This window comes from Gopherus flavomarginatus, chromosome 12 (assembly GCF_025201925.1).
Source record: "Gopherus flavomarginatus isolate rGopFla2 chromosome 12, rGopFla2.mat.asm, whole genome shotgun sequence".
In the NCBI taxonomy this organism is placed as follows: domain Eukaryota; kingdom Metazoa; phylum Chordata; order Testudines; family Testudinidae; genus Gopherus; species Gopherus flavomarginatus.
This window is the reverse complement of record NC_066628.1, coordinates 13,917,247-13,931,038: the sequence shown is the minus strand read 5'-3', so window position 1 is coordinate 13,931,038 and position 13,792 is coordinate 13,917,247. Positions and strand designations below refer to the sequence as shown.

The 13,792-nt window shown below is 43.1% G+C and overlaps 2 protein-coding genes across 2 annotated transcripts in view; one reads left to right on the top strand and one right to left on the bottom strand.

The window, feature by feature from the left end:
• LOC127032790 (zinc finger protein 569-like) overlaps positions 1 to 13,792 on the top strand; it is a 253,686-nt gene that overhangs the window by 89,235 nt on the left and 150,659 nt on the right.
• LOC127033157 (zinc finger protein 850-like) overlaps positions 1 to 13,792 on the bottom strand; it is a 226,776-nt gene that overhangs the window by 108,006 nt on the left and 104,978 nt on the right. The gene's annotated exons all lie outside the window — the stretch shown is intronic.

Here is a 13,792-nt window from a genome sequence, read left to right as displayed (position 1 = left end):
GGATCAGTGATTCCAGCTTGACTTTGACCTTTACTCATGATCCTAATCTGGTACTGTCTCTGTTCTCTGACTTGGCCTGACTCTGACCCTCACCCTTGTTTACAGAACCTGGCATTGTAATTCGCCTAACTCTGACCCAGTGACTCTCTTCCCTGCTGGCAGACCTCAGCCCAGCTGTGACCGCTAGGCAAAACTGCTTATGTCCTTGGCACTTACAATGAGTTAAGATAAAAGGGGAGAAAACAGAGGCTATGTCATGATAGGGGTCCACTGTAAACCGCCAAATCAGGAGGAGGGGTAGGTGTGACATTTCTAGAACAAGTAACAGAAATATCCAAAATACAAGACCTGGTAGTAATGGGAGACTTTAGCTACCCAGACATCTGTTGGAAAAGCAATATGGCAAAATACAAAAGGTTCCAATGAGTTTCTGGAATGTATTAGGGACAACCTTTTGTTTCAGAAGGTGGAGGAAGTAACTGGGGGAGTAGCCATTTTAGACGTGATTCTGACTAATGCGGTCAAAGGAATTGGTTGTTAATCTGATGAAGGTTGAAGGCAATTTGAGTGAAAGTGATCATGAAAAGATAGATTTCGTGATTCTAAGGAAAGGAAGGAGTGAGAGTAGCAGAATAAGGAAAATGGACTTCGAAAGCAAACTTCAACAAAAGCAGAGAACTAGCAGCTAAGGTCCCATGGGAAGAAAATCTACAGGAAAAAGGAGTTCAGGGGAGCTGGCAGTTTGTCAAAGAGACACTAATAAAGGCACAACAGCAAGCTATCCTGATGCAAAGGAAAGATCGGAAGAACAGTGAGAGGCCAATATGGCTCCATTGGGAGCTTTTTAATTACCTGAAAATCAAAAGGGAATCCTAGAAAAAGTGGAAACATGGACACGTTGCTAAGAATGAGCACAGGAGACCAGCACAAACACATAGGGACAAAATGAAAAAGGTTAAGTCAGAAATTTAGCTACACTTAGTGAGGGACAGAAGAAGTTCTATAAATAAGTTAAGACTCAGAGCAAGAGAAGAGGTGAAGGAAAGTGTAGGTCCTCTACTTAGCAAAGAAGTGTAACCCTTCTGCCGCTCTGGTTGGCAGCAACAAGGGCCGGGTTCAGTATCCAGGGGTTCCGTTTCAGTAACACAATGCATAACCGGCTCGAGCCCCCACCCAGTGACCTGGGACACTCACATACCACACCCCCCTGGGCGCCTCTAGGAGGCAATACTTCCCCTCTCGCAAGCACGGAGTCTGAGTGTAGCAAAATCTTTTTTAATAAAGGAAGGAATCAATGCGGCATCCCATTGGAGAAACACCACAAACAGGGTTATAACACAAACCATAAACAAAAACCCACCTCCAAGTACGTTTGGCACTGTCCTTTTTCCGCTTAAAGTTTTAAGTCCAATCACCCCAAAGTCCAACAACCCAAAAGTCTCTGGTCAATGCCACCCCAGAGTTTGAGAGTCTATCTGTAGAGGTCCCTCCCCCCAGCCTGGGTAGAAAGGGGCACCTTACGTGGTCCAGGGCCAACTGCCCTGCCTCTCCGTGGGTTCTGCTTCCGCCTTCTCCACGAACTGCTCCGCTTTACCAGCTGCTCCACTCTGCTCCTCCAGCCGTCCTCAGGAACTGCTCCGCTCCACCAGCTGCTCTGCTCCATGAGCTGCTCTGCAAAACTGCTCGGCTCCGCTCACTCTGTGGGCCGCTCCACCCGTCCCACAGCTACTCCGCTCTGCCAGCCGCTCTGCTGCCACCAGCCGTCCCCGCAACTGCTCCACTCCGCCAGCTGCTCTGTTCCACAGGATATCTTCAGGCTCCCCCACCAGTTAGCACAATACTCCGTGCTCTCAGCTCAGTCATTTCAGCTTTTTTGTGATTTCAACTCTTACTGGGGGAGCCCCAGGGCTAGTGCACCATTAGCCCAAAGTGCATTCAGCTCAGTAACCTGTATTTAGATTCTTGAGGGAATAAAAAAAAAAATCAACTCTGACATTCCACAGTGGAGAGAGGAGGGGGGTGCAACTGGTGCTTCTGGCTCCACAAGGCAACTGCACCACCAGGCACAGATACCTATCCCCAGCCTCTCCACTTCACTGGGTTTTGGAACCCATGTCCCTTGTCTAGCAAGTACCACCCAACTGAGGGTGAGTCATTTGTCACCGAGCAGTCCCACCGCTCAGCAGTCTGGGATAGGGTAGGCGTGCCTATGCAAATACACTCTCTGACATTCTTTTCACCAGATGTCAGGGTAGAGCTTATCCTGACTCTGCTTACAGAAGGAAAGCTAATAACTGACAATCTCAAGAAAGCTAAGTGTCAGGAATTGGGCCTGCAGCAGTCAGTTTCTGGGCAACCTAATGAACACAACCAGCCTGTACTAGGCTGCTTGCTTGGCTACAGCACCTGATTGGTTGGAAGAGTCACCAGAGAAGCTCTTAAGCCCAGCAGCAGCTTAGCGGCTGCTCAAAGCATCATCCATGGCTGCAATAGTGCCTGCATCTGCTTGTCCCAGCCCTGCCCATTTTGCCTCATTCTAACGAACCCACTTCTGAACCCTTGACTCAGATTCCTGATCTCTGACATTAGCTCTGACCGCTGGCTCTGGCACCAAGTCTCTGACTCCTGGGTACTGACTCCTGCTCTGACCACTAGGCATGATTGCCCATGTCCCAGTCACTGACACTGAGGTGTTATATGCCTATTTTGCTTCAATCTTCACTGAAAAGATTTGTTGTGACCAGATAGTCAACACAATTATTAACAACAAGGGGGAAGGAGCACCAGCCAAAATAGGGAAGAACAGGTTAAAGAATACTTAGATAAGGTAGATGTATTCAAGTTGGTGGAGCCTGATGAAATTCACCTGAGGGCACTGAAGGAACTGGCTGAAGCAATCTCAGAACTGTTAATGATTATCTCTGAGAACTCCTGGAGGAGGCATGAGGTCCCCAGGACTGGAGAAGGACAAACATTGAATCTATCTTTAAAAAGGGGAACAAAGAGGACCCAGGGAATTATAGATCAGTCAGCCTAACTTCAGTATCTGGAAAGATGCTGGAACAAATTATTAGAGATCTCTCCTAAGAGGTGGGGGAGACCCCAGTTCAAGTCTTTTCTCTCCCTCAGACAGAGGGGACATGAACCTGGGTCTTTCTTCATATTGCAAGTGAGTGCTTTAATCGCTGGGCTGTCACCTCCTCCTCTGGCCAGATTTTGAACGTGACCTGATCTGCTGGTCCGCCTCTGAGCAGACCTGCTGAGTTAGGCCCTGAAGATAAGATAAACGGAGGAGCACCTAGATTCAGGGTTGTGCTAGGGATTGGGCAGGAGACAGGTGTGGGGGTGCCTAGCGGGGGGCAGCAGTGCACATGTCTAGAGGCAGATACACAGGCACTTAGGGGCTGCTACTGCAAAAATGTAGGTGCCAAGTAAATGTAGGTTTCTGCTACTGATAGCAAATTCCGATATGGAGTAGTTCCTGACACGCTGACCAGCTTCAGCTGCTTGGATCTCAGCCCCTTCCCCATCTGGGCTCCAGTGATAGAATCTCCCCTCCCTTGCTCAGACCCCCTTCCTGAATCCCACCTCCTGCTGTATGAAATGTGGAGCAATAATATATGAGAGAGCCAACGAGGGCCTGATCCTGCAAACCCTCCCATTTGAATCATCCTGCTGGTGTCCAGGGGCACTGCTGTGACTAAGAGCTGCTGGGGAAGTGGCAGGGGGTGCTCAGTGTTGACAACAAGGACGCTACTACCCCTGACCTTGGATCTTTACTGGCTCCCGGTGGAGCAGATTACTGTCATACCAGTGAAAAAGATCCACAGCAATTATTTTCCATGCACAGCAGTTTCTTGAGAAGGAATTACACAAGCGGTAAAGGGTAACATTAAGCACATAACTTCTATGTTAGACATTAAGAGCAATACATTAAGGGTATGGCTACATTTGGAATTTCAAAGCGCTGCCCCGGCAGCGCTGCGGGAGCGCTGCCGCGGCAGCGCTTTGAAGTGTGAGTGTAGTCAGAGCGGCAGCGCTGGGAGCTCTCCCAGCACTGCATGTAAACCACATCCCTTATGGGTGTAGCGTGCAGCGCTGGGAGCCGCGCTCCCAGCGCTGCTGCCCTGATTACACTGACGCTTTACAGCGCTGTATCTTGCAGTGCTCAGGGGGGTGTTTTTTCACATCCCAGTTGCAGCGCTGTAAAGTGTGAGTGTAGCCAAGGCCTAAGAGCTATAAATTCCTCTTAACTAGTCTCTTTTTTACAAACACACACAAAGAAGCCCTGCGCTAGCCTCACGCAGTTCCTGCTTGGCAAACAGAGAAGGTGGTTACCAATTTTATGGATGGATTCTTCTCTCCTGGTCTGTTCTTCTCAGCCCTCTGGTCTGTCTCAGACTCCCTCAAGGCAAGGCCTTGGCTGTCTTGAGACACCACTGGTTCACGGTCCTACTTGAGCCCTCGGAGCAGAGTTTTGGCTACTCTGTCTGGCAGCATTGCTTCTACAAGCATCAGTTAAGGAATCTCAACCAACAGTAATTTACTTTGCTTGATTCTCATACTCTTTTTCCTCAAAGGAGTCACATGTCTTAAAAGCATGCCCAGTGGGCGTGTGGTTATTAATTTGATTTAATTAGTATTTTAGAAGGGGCTAGGGAGGTACCGAATGCAAATCACTCCACACCACTCTATGTTCACTCACTCATCAATCATTCACTCTGGTTCTCTGCATGGTGTCCTTGCTGCAAGGTCACTACAACCAGGTCGACCTGTGCTCCATGCTGGAACTTTATACATGTGATATTTATTTTGCACGGGCCCATATTTGCCAACCAATAGGTTCAATATCGATCGTACACACAGATTTTGCCAGTTCTTTATCAAATCTGCTTCTGCTTAAAGGGACTCTGTTCCCAGGATCCTCTGCAGTCCTTCAGCCATGTTTAAGTCATGTCAAAATATGCTCACACAATTCATTCAGTATGGCCACATCATACCCATAATTTGTATGCTTTTTTTGTTTTTATAAAACTTAAAGCATTATTTTACGATTATTAGTTGCATAATTTAACAACTTAATTTTATAATTTTTTTGTAAAGCTTGTTATTTTTATATTGCTTACAGATCCGTTATTTACAACAGAAATATATAAGAAATAATACAGAAATTTCAGAAATACAAAATAACATTCACAATTAACTTTATTTTATGTTACTTGACATACGATATTGTACCAAGCACACATTTGAGATTTTATTTTTTCTACAGTTTTTTAAATAATGTTATACTTTTGAGCAAGCAGATAGTATTAGTTTAGTTGACCGTTCTATTTGGTCCAGTGTGCCTTGATTAGTTTGTATTTTTATATTCCAATAATATTTTACCTGATTTTTTTTTAAAACTTGGCAGTGTTAATTTAGAGTGAGTCATAAAGGTAGCTCAGTGGTTTGAGCATGGGTCTGCTAAATCCAGGGTTGTGAGTTCAATCCTTGAGGAGGCTATTTGGGGAACTAGGGTAAAAATCTGGGGATTGGTCCTGCTGTGAGCAGGGGGTTGGACTAGATGACTTCCTGAGGTCCCTTCCAACCCTAATATTCTATGATTTGGGGGTGCCATTGCTATTGTTTGGACTGGAAATGAGTTATATTTTCATGAGTACACCACATTTCTTGGTCCATAAACCAGGTATGGTTGTTTATTATGACATTGCCCTTTTTTTTAATGCCAACATATATTTTGGTTTATTTTATATAATTTCCACCAACCATTTTTTTACTGTAAGTTTAGGGTGAGATTACCTTCTTTTATTTTAAATTTCAATTTTTTAACTCAAGGTACCCCATTTCCATTGGGCTTCCAGTATTTGCTTTTCTTTTAATTTAGGTATTTACCCTAATTCATTTTCTTCTGGTCTATTTTATAGTATTTTGTTTTATTTTTCCAGCTGCTGGCATATATTACCAGATACACTTCTTGTGCCTTTCCATTGGCTATACTGGAAAGGACGAGAGGGCAGTGGCATATGGTACATGTTTGCACTTGTACCTTTCAGGTATCTTGGAATGATTGATTCATATAAGAGTAGTAACTCAATGCCCAGTTAAGAGTCTGGGGCCAAGTTTCTTTTTGGCTCTGTATTAAGATCTTTTTTATTGTTCTTTTAAGGTTTTCTGGTCTTTTATCCAAACTTTTTTCCAGGATAATCCTGAGCGAATATTCCTTATTTGTTTAACAATATTTAAAACACTTTCTTCCAACAATTTACTTAATTTCATTACAGAATATCCCAGCTTTTGATTCATTGTTTTTCCTTGTTTGTCAATGTGTGCTGACTGCATTAGTTGCTTTAAAGCTTTTTTTATTTTTTGCCCTTAGGGTAGAGAGGCTCCATGTGTTTCCTAATAAACACCTGCTCTGTTTGTTACATGAAAGGTTCATATTCCTTGAGAGGTTTTTTTTGGCCCCAAAGGGATGAACAGATTTTGTTACCAATCAGTGCCAAACTTTTCCATTTTCCACATTTAGTATTTTTTCCCTCGTCATAGCCTTTATCAGGTTTGACCACTTTTTTCAGTTTTTGAACCGAGGAATTGGCTGCTTGGATAAAGAGTTTTGTGTTCTAATTTTTTTCTGGCTTCCTTTTTTTTAATTCTGGGGAGATAAGCATTCTTGAAACATAACCTTTGGACAAAGCTACAGAGGACGGCTCTGAACTGTTATTTATAGTAAGGTTCATGCCAGTTGGAACTGTGCCTAAATGTATATTATTTTCAGCAGTTAGGGACCGTTTTTGAATTTTTGCTTCTGCTTTTTCAGTTGGTCGGAGGTGCTGTTATAGTTATAGGTCTGCGTTCTATAAAAGGTGGAAGTAAGGGGAATGGACGCTCATACCGGAATCCCCATTTTATTCTTTTATACAGTTACTTCCCTGGTTTTACAAATACCGCTTCACATTTTTTCACGCATTTTCAATTAAGTTGAAGACCATTTTTACAAGAACTTCTTCCTGGTCGGGGGTAGGTTCACCATACAGGACCTTTACTTCATAGTTTTGTGACATTCCAGTTCCATGTCATACATTTTTTGTTTACTTTAATTACCTTTCCACAAAGGGTGACTATAACACTCAGTCCCATTTCTTACGCCTTTACCCATTTGAGATTAGTACTCCCAATTCAGAGGAGAAAATCCGTTATCTTTGGTATAAGTCCCCAGTGCTGTTGGAATTGCTTGATTTTACAATCTCTGGTTGCCTCTTCCATGGGACAGATGGATGGTGATTCAGTAGCCACATGGCAGACGAGCCCATAGATGACCAAATGAAACAGGTTCCCTGGTATATTTTTGCTTCCATGGATTAGTTTGTGAAAACAAATAAACAAAACACAGGCCTCTAACCAGTCCTTATAGGTTAGTACATTTTACATGACTATATACTATTTTATATGTATCTTATATATTTATGAACTATTATACTAACTTTTTTGATGGATACAGTTTGACTTGATCAGAATGTTTTCATACATTCCCATTTGGAGTGGCCACCAGAACCATTATAGGACTGGCCACATCTTTTACAGGGAATGGTCCGTTTCACATGGGGTTTAGTTTTTTTTTACTTACCAATTTTTGACCATTTTCCATTAATACCCAGATGGTTCTTTTTATTCTTCCCTTTGTCTTTGCTGATTCTTTTGTGCCCACATTTTTTTAATTGTTTGCACTAAATCTGCTATTCAAACTTCCTTCTGCATCCATTCAGGTAACTGTTTTTCAGATGGGACTAGGAATTTAGGAGTTCTCATAGCTCGACCTGTCATTAACTTAAAAGGTGAGTACTTACTTTCAGCTTGTTCCAAGGCTTTTATGGTTATCAGGATTGCAGGTAAAGCAGTTTTCCAATTTCAGCCCTGTGTTTGAATTTGCTTGGTCACGGCTGGTTTTTTGTTGTTGTTTTTCACTTTTCCTGCACTCGGTGGGTGGTAGGTGGACTATATGCCAGTTTTGTTTGATTTTCATTATTATTAATAATGTTTTTACCACTGCTTTCACAAAGTGAAGTCCTTGATTACTATTTATGATCAAGGGCATACCCAATCTGCTTAGTATTTGGGTCCATAAAGCCTGAGCTGTAGTTTGAGCTGTGTTATTTGTTGTGGGGATTACTTTTACCCAGCCTGAAAAATTATCTTTGATCACCAAACAAAAGGGTTTTTTTGTAGGAGTTTTTTTAAAAGTTCCAATGTAATCCATTTGTAATTTTTGCCATGTGTTAGGTTGGTGTTCCTCCTCCCCGTCTGCCCCCACACACACACGTTTAGGGTTAACTTGGGCACACACCAAGCATTATTGACAAAATGTGTTAATATGCATGTTCATTTCTGGCCACCACATTACTTTTTTAACTTGTGCTAATGTTTTTTTAGCTCCAAAATGTCCTTGTTCGTGTACAAGTCAGATTAGTATTTTTTATGTTTTTCTAGAGGTACCCAGTTTTTTATCCCCTTGTTTTGCTATTATTACATTTTGGTTTTTTGTTATTTTTCATTTTCCTTCTACTTCTGTTATTCTTCGTCCCACTTGTTTTCATTTCTGGTCTTCACATTGTCTGAATGCTTTGTGTTATTTCAGAAGTTTTTGATCAGCTGTATCAGTGTTTGTTTGCAGTTTTCCTGGATTTGCTTATTTTTTCATTTGACATTGATTACCACTTTGATGTTACTGTGAACCACAGGAGATGATGTAGCTGATGCTTCCTTCATCCATTTCGCATTGTAGTATCCTTCCAGAGTATGTCGTTCAGCATGAGCCTTAACGTGCTTGATTTCTGTGGAACCAGCCCTTTTCTGAATAATATCAATAATCCCAGTACGCAACTTCTTTGCCCTCCGGCTGTTCCCATATGGGTGCCCATATGCTTACTCCTTGCAGAGTCCATTGAGAGACAGAGCATATGACCACGTCACAGTCCAAGGGAGTTGCTTTGGATGCTAGTTTGACTGCTGCCACTTTGCATCCCTGGGCTGACATTTTTTCACATGGGATCACCAGTTCTTGTTCTGGAAACGAACAGCTGCTGCTGCACAAACAAGTTGACTTTCCTTGTAATAACTAGATCCATTTGTAAACCAAACCCACTTGTGATCCTGTATTGCTGGCAGTGGATCCCCAGCTTCTTGCACAGGCCACTTGTACTGTGTCTGTAGAGGTACAAGACATTCATGCTGTTTCCCTTCTATTATTAGAGCATGTGGAAGTAATGGGGTTTCCTTTATTTACCACAAGCCTTTGGTTCTGTAGAATCAGGGCCCACTTAGCCAAACAATAATCACTTTCTTTAATATTCGAAGTCTTTTCTTGCAGAATCATCTTCACAGGGGAAGCCTGTGGTTACAATAATAGGAGCTCGTCCTGTTATGTATTCCCATTTCTGAGAGGCCCATATAATAGCAAAGTGTTCCAGTTCACATGGAGAAAATGTGGACTCATGGGGGGTTAATTTGCGGCTTCCATAAGCAACAGGGCATTGCTTTTCACATGTTACCTGCGGTAGTACTGCACCTATAGCTCCCAAGTTGTGCAATACCATTAAGTAAAAAGATTTAGTTGGATCTGGATATGCTAATACTGGTGCAGTCATAACCGCTTCTTTTAACGTTCTGAATGCTTCAGCATGGTCTGGGCCCCAGTGCCATGGTCAGTTTTTTTTTATTAGGGACCATAGGGGTCTACAAATTTCAGCAAAATTTGGTATAAAATCCTGAACAAATTCCATAGCTCCTAACAATACCCTAATTGAATCCACATCCACTAGATTAGGGAGGGTGCTTAAGATTTTCACTTTTAGTTTACTGATAGTACAACCCTCCTGTCCCAAGATAGTACCTAAGTATTTAATTTTTTGCTGTACCAGCTGTGACTTGTCCTATGATAATTTGAAGCCTGTTTTTTCACTATTCCCAGGACCAGCTTAGTTCGATGTTTACATTCCTCCTGGGAAACAACTGTTATTAGTATGTTATTCACATAAGAAATAACCCACAGTTTATTCAAATCAGGGAGCTGATCCCACATCCTTGCCACATGTGCATGTGCTATAGCTGGAGCATCATGGTAACCGACGGGGACACGCTGAAATGTGAACTGTTTGTTCTGAAACGTAAAAGCAAATTGAGACTGACTCTCAGGGCTTAATGGAATCGCAAAGAAACAGCAATATCCAATACAGAGAACCATTTAGCAGCTGCAGCTATTCCAGCCAATATAGCTGGAAGATTAGCTACTATTGGTGCCATTGGGACTGTAGCCGCACTGATTTTCCAATAATTAATCTTGTGGCACCACCTTCTGTCCACTTTCCGCCCAGGCCAGATCAGAGAATTGTGTGGACTCCGGCTCTTCGCTACCACTTTTTGTTTTTCTAAATCCTGTAGCAATTTTTTTCTATGCGGCACAGCTTCTGCAGGGTAGAAGCATTGAGGAATTAGTTTTACAAATTTTCCTACTGTTTTCACTGCTGCTTGTATGCCCCCCATTCAGACTTTTTTTTGGCCCACACCATAGGGAACTCCTGTGTCAATTTATTATGTGGTAGCACCACAGCTGCTATGGCTTAACAAGCTTCTTTCCTTAATTTTCCTGGAATTACCTGCTCACTTACAATCCCTGTCTGCCTTTTCCACAGGTGACTTTCTGCCAGATCAATTATCCATTTTTTCTGCTGTACCACATCTGCACCTAAGGTAGCATTTTCAGTCATACTGTTACAGATCACTGTATCTGTCCAAAACTTACTGTGTCCTATCACCCATGACAGATTTTTTGAAATAAAATTCCTTTTACTCCTTTGCCCTGAAAGCCAAATAAAGGAATAATTTGTCCTTTTTGCATGTCCTCCTGCACCAATTTAATCAGAGTTGCCTCCGTTCCTATAACAATTAATGCTAGTAACCATTGTATGTTTCCTTTCGCCCCCACCTACCCTGCTTCCACGTAAGGTCTAGCAGTTACGTGTGGCTGCAATTTAGCCACTAACATTCAATCTTGGTGGCAGGGGTTCCCTGACGGGAAGCTGCCACATCCATCTGAGCCAATTCCTGGGACAACAAGCCATAAGGGCCTACCAGATCTCCTGTATCTGTTCCCACAATCTCAACAGCCTTAGCCCCAGGTTGTGGCGTAGGCTGTGACTTGTTCCCTGCCAAATCACTCACAGCATTTAACAAAACCTCTAAAGGCTGTCCATTTAAATGAACCATATCCGCTCCTTTCTCCTGGAGTAAAGCCCATATTTGTGCTCACACTGATCCTCCACTGGACCCTCTGTTGGGTCGTCCTGCTCCACGTCCCATACTAGCGTGATTAGGACCCCTGCAGCCTGCTCGGTTGTTGTAAGAAACCTCACTGACTGCCTTCTGGGAGGAGCCACTTATTCTGCTTACTACCTTTTTTGCTTCTTGGGCCATCTTAATTAATTTAGCCTGATCCAACTCCTTTTGAGATTCTATAAACACCTTAATGTCTCAATTTTCTAGGGACAGTCCTGATTTTTGGGTCTTTTTCTTATATAAGCTCCTATTACCCCTCCACCCCCATCCTGATTTTTCACTCATGCTGTCTGGTCACCCTACCATTATATAACAAATTTGTTACCTGCCCTTCTTTTATATCAGCTGCAGAACCTGCCAACAACAGTCTAACACAATAAGCCATAACTGACTTTCCCTCCTCGTGATGCATCAGCAAAACTGCCTTTAACTCAGAAAGGGTTAAGAAATACCGAGCTATCGCTTGTACCGCAGCCTCTCTGTCATCTCAATTTGACTCCATCTCAAGCTCTGCTAACACCACCACCTCTTCCATGGGGCCAGCACAAGTTATTACCAGCTCCCTTAGGTCTCCTGAATCCAAATATTCTCTAACTGTGTATCCCATTAACCAAGTCAGACACGTTTTTGGAGTCAAGGGGCCTAATTGCTTTGCTAACGTCTGCGAGTTGTCTTTTTTAATAGGAGATTTAGGTATTTGAACCATCAACGCTGGCTGTCTTTTTATTTTTTCCCCTGATTCAAGAGGCTCATCCTCTTCATGCAGGAGTTTAAACACCTCGCTGCCTTCTTGCTCCTTTACCATTGTACCATCAGGATTGTATTTAGCTCTATATCTTTGTTTTTTAATCACCCGTGGACTCCTTACGGGTATATCAATGTTCTGGTATGCAGGCTGACTTGCTGCTTCACTCCCAGACTTTTTGCCAGACTGTAATGACACACACTTTTTTTCAATTTTTTCCCTCTTTCATATATTTATATGGAGGTGGAGGGGCACTTGGGTTTACATATTCCTTCTCCTTCTCTTGTTCTTTTTCCCTTTGCCACTTTTTCATAGCATTTTCCCAATCCTCATCATTTCAGGGATTATGATTAAAAGCCAAGCTACAAATCGTTTTTCTAGCCACCAAAGCAGATGCCACCGTATTAATTACTTCAATGCATTTCTTATGATTCTCTTTTCCAGGTGACTTTGTAACTTGTTCAGTTAAAACTGACACAGCCCCTTTATATTGTTTTGTCTCTGTAACAGGGTCCACGACCCGCCCCTTTTCCTGGGACCTGCTTGCTGTCCCCAATAAGGCTCAGAGAGCCTTCAGAGTTGTTCAATACCCCTGTCTTTATTTACTTAAGATTTTCCCACCACCAGCGTCTATCTATATACAAGCTTTACAAGATCAGTCACCTCCTTTTCAGGCAGAGTCAGCCTTCAGGTACAAGGCCTCTGGTTCCCTCACTGACCGACTTCTCCCTTGCTGCCCCCTCCTCCTGACTCGCTCCCAGCCTGTATAGCTTTTGGCTTGTCAGGCCAAGAGGTGTTGCCAATTCTCAGGCCAACATCAGGCCTTTTCCATTAGCCCCAATCTGTTTCCCTGATTGGAGCTGATTAGGCAGGGGCTAATTAGCTGTTTCTGCACCAGCATCCTGCTACACCCTCCAATTTATACTTTTGATTTTCCTGCATTTGTGCATTCACATTACATTTTAATTCCTGACAAGTTTCAGTTAAAGCAGCCATCTGCTGGACATTAGTTACATTTTGCATCAAAGGAGTTTGCAAATTTTTTTTCATCTCCTTATTTTGCAATTGCAGCTTCTCCAGCTCCTGTTGCAAACTTTCCTTCTCCTGTTTCCAAATTTCACATTCCTCTGCAAACCTATTCACAGCCTGTTACATAATCCACACAACAGCATTTGTCATCTGTTTCTTTTTAGGAGTAGGAGAGTCACATGGACTATAAGGTGAATAGAAAGCTGGCTAGATCATTGGTCTCAACGGGTAGTGATCAATGGCTCCATGTCTAGTTGGCAGCCGGTATCAAGCAGAGTGCCCCAAGGACTGGTCCTGGGGCCAGTTTTGTTCAATATCTTCATTAATGACCTGGAGGATGGCATGGACTGCACCCTCAGCAAGTTTTCAGATGACACTAAATTGGGAGAAGTGGTAGATACGCTGGAGGGTAGGGATAGGATACAGAGGGATCTAGACAAATTAGAGGATTGGGCCAAAAGAAATCTGATGAGGTTCAACAAGGACAAGTGCAGAGTCCTGCACTTAGGACGGAAGAATCCCATGCACTGCTACAGACTAGGGACCAAATGGCTAGGAAGCAGTTCTGCAGAAAAGGACCTAGGAGTTACAGTGGACAAAAAGCTGGATATGAGTCAACAGTGTGCCCTGTTGCCAAGAAGGCTAATGGCATTTTGGGCTGTATAAGTAGAGGCATTGCCAGCAGAT